Source organism: Lytechinus variegatus, chromosome 1 (genome assembly GCF_018143015.1).
Source record: "Lytechinus variegatus isolate NC3 chromosome 1, Lvar_3.0, whole genome shotgun sequence".
In the NCBI taxonomy this organism is placed as follows: domain Eukaryota; kingdom Metazoa; phylum Echinodermata; class Echinoidea; order Temnopleuroida; family Toxopneustidae; genus Lytechinus; species Lytechinus variegatus.
The window spans coordinates 41,797,875-41,812,191 of NC_054740.1; the positions used below are offsets into that span (position 1 = coordinate 41,797,875).

Below are 14,317 nucleotides of genomic sequence, written 5' to 3' on the forward strand. Positions count from 1 at the left end.
TGGTCCCACTAAAATTTTGGTTGATAACCTTCTTTTTTGACAATTTTTTACCTGTGTCCATTCCAAAATTTCAGGTGGAACCCCCCCCCCCCTAAATCATTTGGCTTCCGCCGCCAGTGGTGATATTTGTCTGTCTTCAGTTTAATTATTTGATTGTATGACTTCGATTCAGTTAAAAAATTAACAATTTCCTCACATTCCCTCACATTTACTTAATGTATCAAGTATTATCTCAATTGATTATTCAAATCAATTTTGAATTCTGTTTTAGCTATTCACAATCCGATCAATGTAATGTACATGTATTTGAATAACACATATTCTTTTTTTATTTTTTTATGCAGCCCTCTGCAGGCAAACTTGTAAGCATGGTACGTGTGTATCACCCGGAAAGTGTCAATGTGACGCGGGATACAGAGGCGAACATTGTGATAAAGGTAAGATCATGAAATCTTGATATTGACAAAAAAATCAAACTGGAAAGGGGGAGCTTGTAATGATTAGAATTATGCTTGACAAGGAGTAGGACTAGAAGAATTGGTTTATGTATTTATGACTATTGCTATTCTTAATATCCAACGAGAATAGATCAGACGTTGGTCCGAATAAGTTTTGGTATTACAAGATGAAGTATATAAGTAATAGTAGTAGTATAAGTAGTAGTTAATAGTAGTAGTAGTCGTAGTAGTCGTAGTAGTAGTAGTAGTAGTAGTAGTAGTAGTAGTAGTAGCAATATCATTATTATTTTTAATAGTAGTAGTATCATCATCATTATATTATTATTATTATCATCATTAATAGTAGTAGTATCATCTTTATCATTATTATTATTATCATTAGTAGTAGTAGTAGTAGTAGTAGTAGTAGTAGCAGCAGCAGATGATAAAAGCTGCAGTATAGTAGCAGCATTGTTACTAATAAGAAATAATATTATTAAATGAAAATCTTACGAAAACATTATATATAAAGTTATACGAATTTATGTTATTTGAGCAACCCACATAATGACAATAGTTCATTCGCACATAATGACAATAGTTCAGTCGGACAGACAATGTTACGACTATCAAAAACAATCTTTCAACAGCTAAGATCGGTGGGAAAGAAGAAAACAATAACACTGACGCTGTTTCCGTCACATTCGATCCAAGAAAAAAAACACGCATGATTGACAACCATAAGACTTAAGATAAAGAAAGTAAGATTATTTCGTGAGTCTCAGTGAAGAAAAGAATAGTATTTAAAGAAAGAAAGGTCCGTTATGCCAATGTGTCGTCAGAGCGCCATACCACCACGTACGAAACGACAAATGTTTACCCAGTCTGACGAGAAACGTCAAACTGTTTTTGGATAAGAATGATTCTCTGGATAGCATCATCGAAACTTACGCTCTAGTCACACTAATCCTCTTGGACAACAAGCCGACCGATTGTACGCCATTAGAACAAACGTTATGGCGTTGGATCGGTCTGTCAGTTTCGTTGGTATGACTTTCTCTTTAGCATTATGCGTCAGTCACAATAACGAAGTCACCTGTGAGACCGATGAAATATATTATGTAATATTCAATGACATGCCATCGGTCGGTTTGGAGTCATTTTGGGGGCGTGTGACTGCGGCAATACTAATGGAGATTGAGGAGCGTAAATCACTGAGAGAGGACAGACGAGAAATATGGAACGCTGTCTGCTTAGGGAGTCGTAAACGTGTAATATGACAAATGCGAAATGACAAAGATGACCTGTTAGTTAGCAAGAATACCAGGTCAAATTCATTCCAAACATTCTTATATTTAATAGTATAACTTCCTTGTCTCATCTTGCGAATTTTTCGATGTATGCTATGGGTCGCCCTATCAAAATGATATACTTTGAAAATCGTGGGTGTATTTAAACCGCAAACAAGACGTATTATTTCTAAGTTGCATTCCATAATGTTCATGTTATTATGTTACCGGTATGTTCATTGTTATGTTATTCTGTGAAGTTTATTTTTGTTGCGAGAATTGTCAAGTAATACAATTATCCGTTTTAACGGACAAATAAATGAAATGAAATAATAATGGGTACCAAAGATCATTGAAACCCATATGCCAAGCGAAAGATGAATAACTTGAATAGTAAAACACATGTATATTGAATGGACTCAGTAATTAAATGTTTTTGCTGAAAAAATCCTTTATCAAGCGTATGTAACTTCACGATTTATTGCTATTGATGAAAATAGTGGCAATTTCCCATTGGCGTCTAATTCTATTCTCGTCTACGTCACTACAAATTTGCCATACAAACTGGTATACATATAACCGTCAATGGTATTCAATTTGTCAAATTATGCATCAAATTTGTGTACTGTCTGTCTTACTTCATTGTTGGCTATTCAAACATGTCAAAAGAGAAATTACCATTTGATCTGCTTTATGCATTCTCTCTTATTTTGGTCTTTGGGATGAAAAAAGGCATCTTACAAATCATCTTAACCCCACGAACAAAATCATTGATTTCATACACAAAGTACAAGTATAGTCATGATTGTGGGAAGTCGGGAATTCGGTAGATCTAACGTGCATTTATCATCGAATTTGAATGTATTTTCCCTCGAGGCTTGTCACGTCTCATAAAGCATGGGTTCAATTCGTCACGGATTCCTGAATATGGCTGGCAATGGGACAATCGAACCATGGTGTTGGGTTCTCATCCCGAGGCACAACCAAATCATGTTCATGTTATCTCGATTTACAATCCATAATCAAGTTCAAGTTCAATTTTTATTTCCAAGTTGACATAAAATGACGAATGAGATTCAACCTTCTGTTAGACATGCAGAGAGACGATAAATAGAATTCTTCTTTATTCTGAGGTACATGTGTTGTCAAAAACATTTTTGATAGTCATTGTTCACAACACAACACTAGCGTACCTACGGGGGGGGCAGAGGGGGCAGACAGCCCCCCCTGATGGGTCACAACGGTACCCTGGCCCCGGTCCTTTCTACCTGAAGACCTTTTTTTTGCTTGTCAATTTTTGTTTCTGGTACGAAATCCTTTATTTGTGGTTTAATACCGTTTTTGGGCGGACGCAATTTGCCCCCGCCCCGGTGGAAAATCCTAGGTACGCCACTGCAACACAATGTCAGCCATCCTGGTGGATTTAATACTTAGTCGAACTGCATGTGGTGTTACTCCAATCTGTTGACAACCAGTTCGTCAATTTTCCATTTGGTCTAACTTCTACTTGGTCCTATGACCAGTTCGTCTAATATAAACCAACTTTGCCAACATATGTGCAGTCGCTATTGGACCAAACTCACATTAGATCAAGTGGCCATTAGACTTTACTAGCACATAGTGCACGATCGACAAAAACAAAAGGCGGACTAGAATGTTTTAAAATAGGTCTAACCAAAATGACGATGGATGTAGATGATGTATATACATCCATAGGATGGTATCATCGAACACCAAATTACAAGGTTGTGAATAAACTGTTCTTTCCTTCTGGGAAATCACGTTGCTTTTCTCTCCCCCCCCCCCCACACCCTCTCTCTCGTTCGTGTGTTTATACGAAACCTATCAAAACCGTGTTGAAAGTGAAAAAAAATCACTTCTTTAATATTGGTGACATTGCTTTGGAATCCGACAGCCATACGTCGAGTACCAATGCGTTTATAATGGTAGATGAGCGTCAAGACCGTTTGCAGGCGTTTACACTCTTCTTACGCCGATTGAAACCGATTCTTAATCGGATGAACAGGTGCCGAACCTTCTTTTCAAGCGTTTGCGCTTCTATTATGCCGACTGTCTCTGAATTTAAATAGTGTGAACATGTCATAAACGCCAATAGGAAACTTCCCTTCTTTAAGTCAGTGAAAGATGAGAGTCATGTGATCATTGGATAGATGATAAGATTCAGAGATTATCAAGTGCTCCTATCAAAACGATGTGAATAGAGCTTCCCATCTGGATCAATACGTGATGGAATTTTATGTTATCTCTCCCTTTTCTTTCTTTCTTTCTTTCTTTCTTTCTTTCTTTTTTTCTTTCTTTGTCTCATTTTCTACCTCTGTCCCTCTTCCTCATCTCTGTTTCTATCTGCTTCTGTCTGTATGTACTCTCTCTTCCTCTCTCCTATCTCCCCCTTCCCCACCTCTCTGTCACTAGCCCCCCCCCCCCCTCTCTCTCTCTGTCCATGTCTTTGCTTCTCTCTATGTATTTTCTACCTATCTTAAGTTTAATTTCTAGCTATATTTTTCTTCATTACTCGTCCTTGCAATGTGTAAACAATTTTTGTAGTTGTTTCTGGCATGACAAGTTCAAAGAGTATATTCTTCTAAATCCCGCTTTCGATGTGATCCCATGAACACACGACTGTTGGTGCCAATCACTCACGTGATTGTGAAAATCGGATTTTTAATTTTTTTCCGATCCGAACTTCATTAATAGACTAATTATCATCACCCTTACTCTCGGTTTAAAAGAAATCCCCATTCGGTTTTCATGCAATTTTGTTCCGTATGACGAACCCCAATTATTTTGGGTTTTTTTACCAGAAAGCAACATGTAATGAGTATTATGAATCCATAGTTTATTCATCAGGTTCATTATGCCAATAAAATGTTTAACGGTATATTTTTCTATAAAAATATAGGTATATATTTCAGAGATTATGCTAGCTAAATAAGTTCAAATGCACAATGCGTCTCGAAATCCTTTGCTTTTCTATTTCGTTACTCTTACCATGCCAAGGACATGGTGATATATTGTATTTCGTTCTTGTGTGTTGAGTGTGACCATTTGGGAAAGTGATATATTGCACAAAAGTTATCATACCAGGATTGCATAATCTATATTGCTATGGATAATCTAGTGTACCAAGCTATCAAGTTCATGCGCCAGTGATTCAGCAAGATACTTTACTTCCGATAACCGGAATGATGTCGGTGCGCTAATAATTGACGTGAGTCGTCACCGTCCCAAATAAATGTTAAAAGCTACTGAAATACTTGCGTCTAACTGGTGGATAGCAGCAAATTACGGGTAAAACCTCACCGACAGGCCCGCCACGTAAGGCTTACGATATTTTTACAGTCACTGTCAACTTCTGACGCAACATTACGTCAATGGATAATTTGAAGATATCTATAATAATGAGCATAGTAGCATTCGGGATCGTCACCATCTGACCGAAGATTCGGATCTAGGCCAATCTGAGACTTTTTTCTCAGTTTTTTTTGTCTTCTTGTACATAAGGAAGAGGAAATGAGGAGCGACCATTCAAGCTGGGAGTAGATTATCATATCCTTTTCCATAAGTGATGCCTCTCAAGGGTTGGAGAGAATCAACAAAAGAGACGTGCAGAGAGAGAGACGGAGAGACAGAGAGAGGGGGAGAGACAGACAAGCAGAGGGAAGGGAGATAGAGAGAAAGATAAAGAGAAAGATGGATGAGAGGGAGAAGGAGATATAGAAGGATAAAACGGTGAAGGAGGTATCAAGTACAGCAAATAGTATTTGAATATATATATAAAAAAACATTTAAATTTCATTTCCATAATAAACTAGTAGTCTTCAACATTTTGCCATTAACTAATCGTTTGTTCAATCATTTCTTTGAACAGGGTCTTGCAAAATAATACTACGGGCAATGAAAAAAAAATCCGTTTGATTATTTTGTGATCTTTTAAAGATTCGATTCCTTCGACATGCCTGTTCTACCGACGCAATAATGCTGCGATTCTTACTTACAAACAAAGGACCAACAATGAAAGATGCCTTTTAACTTGTTCCGTCGATACGAAAAGGTTTGATCAACCAAAAATAAAGATAAAAAAAGAATAATGAAAAAGTGTGTATTCGAAATGATATTTTCTGTATGGTCCACGCAGAATTCAAAAGATGCGAAACGATTACGCTCTCCGAGCAGCGCAATCACCGTAGGAAGATATTCACGATATCGCGACTAGACCGTTCCAACCATGATATCCAGTCACAACTACATAGCCGACTCCAGACCAGTCAAAGCTAGCACGTTATTTCCATTGAAATATGATCGGTCGGTTTGGAGTCAGTTTCGTTGATGTGACTGTCCTTTAACTCTCATCTAGTACAGAGACGTCCTTTTCAATCATGATGATTTCTTGGGCGGGTCCATTCTTTTTTTTTCTTAAAAGAGAAAGAATTTGAGTCAAAATCTGATCCTAGTTTGAAGGCCTTCCGAGGATGTCTGGATGTCATATTGATGATGCTGGCTTTCCGCCGTCAAGATATAGGCAGTGATTATCACACTGAAAACGGAATAGGCGTAAGATGTGTGAGAGGTCAGAGAAAAACAAAAAAAAATTCACAGAGTATAGACCACTAGCGTACCTAAGGGAGGCAGGGGGAAGACTGCCCCCCCCCACGAGTCACAAGCAAAAAAAAGGAAAGAAAAAAGAAAAGAGGAAAAAGGAAAGAGAGGAAAAGGAAAGAGGGAAGGGGGGAAAAAAAAGAGTTTAAGAGAAAGGAAAACAAAAACTGATCCAGGGGACGTGCCCCCCCCCTTGAGAAGCAAAATTAAAAATTTATAATGTAAAAATGCCATGGTAACAGACGTGTGCCCCCTCATTTGAACATGAAGACCTTTTTTTTGGCTTGTCAATTTTTCTGTTTTTTTTCTGGTGCGAAATCTCCTTTATTTGTGGTTGAATACCTTCTTTTTTTGGGGGGGGGGCTTGTCAATTTTTTCGCGGACGAAATATCCTCCAAAAAATTTGCCCCCTTTTGGAAAAACATGGATCCGCCACTGGTATAGACATATTCTATGGACAAAGTAATGCCACTTATTTAGTTAGGGACATTTCAGTAAGAAAAAAAAATCACAAAAAATACATTTAATTTGCTTAAAAAAATATTTGAAGAAACCGTGTGCGATCAAAAGTAGAAACTAGTCGTGCACTACATAAACAATTAACATATTGCATAAAGGTTTCTGTCATAACATACCAAACAAGCTTGACGTTATGGGGTGTTTCGATTTTGTTTTAAACTGGAATTTTCAAAGAGGGTAATTGTCCAGGGATTGTGTTCCCTTATACCCCTTTTTTATTCCGTAATCTCGTCACTCCTCATTCCATTATCCTATACTTCCATCACGTTACAGCTTAAGCCATCACGTATTGCGCTCTCTCTCTCTATAAAAAAACTTGATGGATTCTAATTCAAGGGATTTAAAATAATGGGAAGGATGGCATCTCCAATCCAGGTTCTACTATGAATGACCTAAAAAGAAGGATTAATCTTTAAAATAGTGAAAATAGTGAGAATGAGATGGAACAGGAGGGGGCACCACCGCATCCCGATTTGACAGTTCTTTCGCATTTATTAACATGATAACATTCACATTTTGTTAGCGTTCCATCAGAATGATATAAACTTTAGGGATCGAAGCTTTTTCAATAAGGGGCATTGGTCTAATGGTTACGACTCTCATCTTTCTATCTGAGGGACGTGGGATCGATTCCCAACCATTGCGTGTTTTCCTTCAGCATGAAATTTGCCCATATTTTGCTGCCCTCAACCCAGGTGAGGTGAATGGGTACCCGGTTGGGAGAAATTTCTCGAATGCTGGAGCGCCTATTATGGCCGCTCGGCTACAGCCGGGGTAATAGTATTATGATACCAAATGTTAAGCGCAGTAGAGTGTATTAATATATAGCTGCGCTATATGAATGGTCCATTTTTAATCTATATTCATATTATTCCAAAAAGTTAGAACATGCCTCTGTCATCACCACTACCGTTGCTGACCTTTCTTTAGTTTTTACGTCCCATCTCCCCGTCTGTCGTGTGGCGTGACTCATTTAAGAGTTCAAACATTCGTGCTTTTCGGTCGATATAGTAGGTAACAATGTAACAATATCTTCCGCCTAAGACACTGGCTGACATTTTCATTAGATTTTAGTCTTGTCTAGTCTTCCCAACAACTATCAACACGTCTCGGACTAACAAGAAGATCTTGTCTGATAATACCCTGGGAAGGAGACAATCAGAATAACAGAAAATGAGGTTACCAAGAGCATCATTTATTTTGTCTGAAATTTTCGGAAAGTTCATCTAATGCCCTTTTCGATCGATTTTTTTTAAATTAGATAAATGTTACTAGACCTCCCCGATGTGTAAAAGTTTTGTTTTTAGATCAAGTTGATTAATGTTGGTTGTAAGAAGTGTCAGAAAATCATATTTTTCATCTTTTAGAAATATGTTTGAAACAAAAATAAATATTTTTTGGGCATGTACAAATTATATTGATACTAAAACGTTCCAACTACTTGCAACCCATTTGGTCACAATATCCTTGCACATTCTTCTAATGGATGTCACTAGTTGGCGCTCTTTCACAAGGTTGTAATTTTCGAGCATGTGCCACGTACTAGAGAGAAACATACAGGTGAAATTAACACACCTCAAATTGAAGCAGCTTGCATGTGACGTCACAAGCTAAACTATAGCATTGAAGCTCTTTTATCAATAATTCAACAAACCGTCTCTAATATGGGTATTCATCTATTTTTTTCTGTTTAGAAATAAAAAATGTTCGGGTAGATTTTTCCCTGGATTATCAAGAATAAGGGGAAGGGATTAAGGAGTGCCCCTACGGAATTTCGATGTTATTAAAAATCTTTTACCTGGCCATCAATACATATCTAAAAAAAAACAGAGCAAGTGAAATTCTTTCCTCAATGTCTTTCTTTTTTTATTGGGGGGGGGGTGGATAAAAAAAATTAGATTAATTGCCATCGTTCGTCATTTCCACCTACAGACCTATGTTATTCCAAAAACGAAACAATATATATTGATTTATGGGGGGGGGGGGTTAAGAAAAGGCTTCATCTTTCTGTCATTTCCTCCAACACTTGACAATGACATATTACACAAAAGAATGAGGGAAATCTCAAGAAACCATTAATAGATAACCAATCTTTTGTTCGGTATGTTACGAAAAAATAGATAAACATAACGTTTACCATCATAAAACGAGTTTATCGATGTCAGTGGGCGAACTCAACCCTGACATTGAAGGTTTGGCAAGAAATCCATTCTTCCTATATACCTCAAATCAACATTTGTAAACAGGTCCTCAGATAAATAATTTCACGTAGACGGTAGATAACTACGTATATATCTCATCTAAAATGACAAACATCCCTTTATCGTGATTTTAAAGGAATAAATTGAGACGGAAGGGGGTGATGGGATAGTAAGGCGTTATAAAGAGGCGTTATAAATCATCAATGATCCAGAGAGAGAGAAAGAGTGAGGGGTGGGGGTATGTGAGGATGTATGTTTTTTATTTGTGTGCAGGGGAGGAAGGGGTAAGGGGTGCGACGAGAATTTGCGCTAGGTGTCGGCGAATAAAAGAACATTAAACATACAAAGCAATTTTGTGAAAGCGTTCATATTTTGCCAACACGGGGCTTTCTTTTTTTTAGTTGTTTTTAACGTGTCCAATTTGACTTGCCTCATGTATATTCTTACAAGTTTCATCTATTAATTGTACGATTAACAATAATCAGCAACTCCCAATGTATGGTTTTAGAAAGTTGTAACGGAGTATTCTTTTGCACTTGCAACGTTGCATGCCCAGAAGTAATTTTGATTATTTTATGCTTTGTTGTTTGTTCCTTTGACATGTAACGCTCGTCAATCTATTGTCGATGCCTTTCCTAGTTTTGACAGGTTTGACGTGGGCGAATGATCATTTTCAAGGGTATTCCGCGGTACGGTCATGGAGTAAGAATGTGACATTCCTCGTTTATTACATTGACTTTACTAGGAATGAATTCATGTTCATAAAAGTAGAATGCCATCGTAACTCCGTTGAAAATATGACAATGTTTCACGAGAAATGCTTTGTAAATATTTGTCAGTCGTATAGTAGGCCTACGGTTTCAAACAAATAAACAAAAGTATGAGATCGTAAAACAATTATTTTGTTTATTTTACCAAAATAACGGTTCAAGAGATGTTATTGTCCAAACAAAGAGACTAATCGCACGAAGATCAGCGATATAATAAATAACAATTTCGTATCAAATTCTCATTAAATACGGAAAAATTAAGACAATAGGCTTGCCTGATGTCTCTGAAATATTGGCAATTCAGATGATGAATAATAGGGCATCCAGTGAACCAAAACAGTGGTTGTGGCGGCGAAATAGAACATTTTCATTTCATTTATTTCATTTTCAACAAAATATAAATCAAATAAATACAATCATAACGAGTCAACATCATAAAAAATATATCAATGTCATAAAATCAACTTGAGAAAGACATGTTATAAAACAGTTACATATAAAATAATCATTTGTAAAGAAATTGTGATTTATCATTTGTGAAAATGGAGGATCCCACATTTATTAAGTGTGAATACAAAACTGACCAAAATATGTTTATACTTATTATGAATACATCTAACAATTTTATATTTGGAGTTGAAAATCTATCTTCCTGTTTAGCAATGTTTAATTACGCACGGTAGGTCACGGCCCCGCTTTCTACCGACGTATAGCGTCGACGGCTTCGAGATCGCTCCGCACAGATAAGTGTGCATATGGTAAGCTTTTTACATTGTTTTCTTTTTTTTATTAATGTAATTTTTTATCAATGATGATGATAAATTTCGATTATCGCCATGTGAACCGTTTCCCCTTTTTTCTATCTGTATTTTCATGTTCACTTCCAGATATAAACGAGTGTGCTCGTCGACCTTGTCAGCATCGGTGTATGAATATCCCCGGGAGTTACCGCTGCTACTGCGAGGCAGGCAATACCTTACTCGCTGACAATAGAACATGTATAGGTATGTTTTATATTTAGCGTTAATAAGTAATGATCATATTATATTCACAGGATATATTGTGCTGTGATGTGTAAAATGAAATTACATTGATCCAATCAGATTTCTAATCTTAACAAGCGAACACCCAAAAAAATAATGATAATTAGTGAAACGCTATAATCGGATTTGACTCAAATACATTCGTATTATATAGATTAACAGAGTTATTGTTTCGCCTGGGGCAGATTTTTTTTTTCAAACAATAATTATCATCCATTTTCCTATGCAGGGAAATTAAAGTGTTATGCTGATTAGTATAATTCCTTTATAACCTCTAGAGCTGAATAGTTATCAGAATATAATTTTTTTTAATAAAAGTTGACAGAACATTGATTAATGAACAATAACATGATTGTTCGATTTGATTATTTCTTGATGTGCAGTCGTATTAAGGATGTCATGAATAAGACATATACCGTTTCTTGCCTTATCACTCTTCATATTTAATAATTTTTAGTTATATTTGTAATTTTTATTTAATCATATTTCAGTATTGTATAGGTAAGTAAAAGTGTTTGACTGTTTATGAGAAATAGGTGAATGCCCCATAAATTCTGAATTTTTAATCACAGCAACTGAAACACATGACTGTACTAGATTGTTACCCCCCCCTATAAAATAATAAATATTGACTTTTATTAAAAGTCAACACACCCCTTAATGAGTAAAAAATGATTGGGCATAACTTATGGGGCAATATTTCCATTTTAAAAAGTAAACAATGACAAATATAATGAGAGGGAACGGTTTAAAATCAAATCTAATACCGTGATAGATTTTGACACATTGTTCGAAGAACGATTTACTCCGTTCTCTCATTCCCCTCCCCCTTTTTTCGGGGGGGGGGGGGGTTGTAGCTGTGGGAGGATCAAGTTCCCCCTCCAACCCTTCCCCATCTGTAGGTGAGTGTTCATTGTTCCGACTCGGTGTTAAGGTCTTTATTATTATTTTTTTTATTTTTTTATCATGTATTTTCTTCTTATTTTTGGTCACAGCTGATCATTCATGCAGTGCAAGTAGATGTGTCTATGGCTGCCAGCGATATGATAACTACAAAACCAGGTGTCTTTGCCCCGCTGGAATGCGAGTTGCAGACGATGGTTACAACTGCGAAGGTAAGAGTTTGGAGGAATTCGGGGTTAGTGTTTCATGGAACATTTTGTCAATGATTCAGGCTGACCATTCTGATCTGAGCTAATCAGATGCAAGGATATCAGTAGTTTAGATCATTTGTCGGTGAGAAAATATATGTAATTTACTTTTTGTTTCATAAAATGCCCAGGATGATAAAATAATCCTTATTAATTATGATATAAAATAAGTGTAAGGTTCACAGGTTCATATAGATTTCAATTCAAATCAAGAAATATTATTTTTCTGATATGAAATAAGAGTAAGGTTCACAGGTTCATATAGATTCCATTTTGAATAAAGAAATATGAATTTCAAAAGGAAAATTATATGGTATTATGCAATTGTCATTTCCTAACGGTTTAGTACGTTCAAGTCATCATCCATGGATAGGGGCGATGTGACGAACTTCGATTGAAATTTCTATTTTTGAGTCATTATATTCCTGGTACTTTCATATTCAGTGTCCCATTATTTAACATTTATTCACTATTGTCGTTCTTGGTCATTAGTATATTTCCAGACTTATAATATTATTTTGAAAGAGAAGTCCAAGTAATCATGAAGATCTACTCTATAGCTGAATTGATCTAGAGTAATGCATCTCTTATCTATATGAAGCAATTCACAATATTTTGTTCATGACTATAATCACTACAACAACAACAACTACTACAATTACAACAACAACAACAACAACTACTACTACTACTGCTGCTACTACTACTACTACTACTACTACTACTACTACTACTACTACTACTACTACTACTGTTACTACTACTATTACTACTACTACTACTACTACTACTACTACTACTACTACTACTACTACTACTACTACTACTACTACTACTACTACTACTACTACTACTACTACTACTACTACAATTTCTTCTACTACTACTACTACTACTACTACTACAATTTCTACTGCTACTACTACTACTACTACTACTACTACTATAATACTACTACTACTACTACTACTTCTACTACTACTACGACTACTGCTACTACTACTAATATTACTACTATTGCCACTGTCTACTTCTACAACTACTACTGCTAATAATATTAATAATAACAATAATAATAGCACCACAGATGCTGCAACACTTCTACATAGTCTACATCTAAATTGAAGGGGAAAAATGTTGATGCGAATAGCACCACGTAGAAAGGAAATACCAGGGACCCGTAACACAAAGCTTAGAAATCATCGTAGAACATTTTTAACGATTGATTTCATTGACTACAATGTACAATCAATCGTTGAAGTCAAACTTACGATTAATCGATAACTTTTGTGCAACGGGTCCCAGGTCATACGAAATAACCGCTTTCATTTTCTTGCAGATATCAACGAATGCGCAGAGGGCCTCGTGTCTTGCGGGAGACAGAGACGATGTAAGAACACATACGGGGATTTTATGTGTATATGTCACCATGGCTACCGGTTCAACTATGTCAATGGAAAGTTAACATGTGTCGGTAAGTACATCTTCACTACATAGATGCAAAGGTTCGAGGTTCGAGCCTTGGCCACGTCTTTCTGATGGTGATGTTAGACGTCGATCGATAGTAAAAAAAAATCAATTTTTTTAAATCCAGGTCTACAAAACCTCAATCATATACCTTTTATAAACAAAAAAAAATGAAAAAAAAATTGTACCTTGTGTTCGAATTTTAATTTGGCTACTGTTTTTAACAAAAACGTTTTATTATGTGCATTATTCGCAGGATAATCATTATCTTTATGGATCACACTTACCCCAATGCTACAGCCACACTTACGAAACCGATTCCAAACCGACAGATGATATGCAATTGAGAATAATGGAATGGCTTTGGTCGATCAGGGCTCCGTAACACTAAGATTAGCGATCAATCGCTAAATGAACTGACCAATCAATATAAATGTTACAGGTGCATTCGGTTTGAAATACTGAGCAGGGACCAATCAGTGTGGTTCTTTCATATTTGCAATCCATCGCAAACCTTTGTGTTACAGAGCCCTGGGGCCCGTAACACAAAACTTAGCAATGATCGAAGAACATTTTTCTACGATTGATTCCATTGACTACAATGTACAACCAATCGTAAAAATCAAGCGTACGATCAATCGCTAACCTTTGTTTTACGGTACCCTGGTGTCAGTTTCACTGGTGTGATTGTAACATAATGTATTCATAACAAAGTCTCATTCAAATGTATGCAAATTGTAAAGAAAACATGTCTTACCGGGTGCAAAATTGAAGTAAATCTCAATAACCAAACCTAAAATATAGGATGTTTGTTCGAAGGGGT

General features: G+C 36.3%; 1 protein-coding gene across 1 annotated transcript in view; it reads left to right on the forward strand.

Annotated features, from left to right (window-relative positions):
• The first annotated feature begins 350 nt into the window (after positions 1 to 350).
• The window catches only part of LOC121414283, a 39,384-nt gene continuing 25,417 nt past the window's right edge, over positions 351 to 14,317 (forward strand). Inside the window, exon 1 of the mRNA XM_041607410.1 lies at positions 351 to 437. The gene's annotated coding sequence lies outside the window, so the exon portion shown is untranslated. The remainder of the gene's footprint in view (positions 438 to 14,317) is intronic.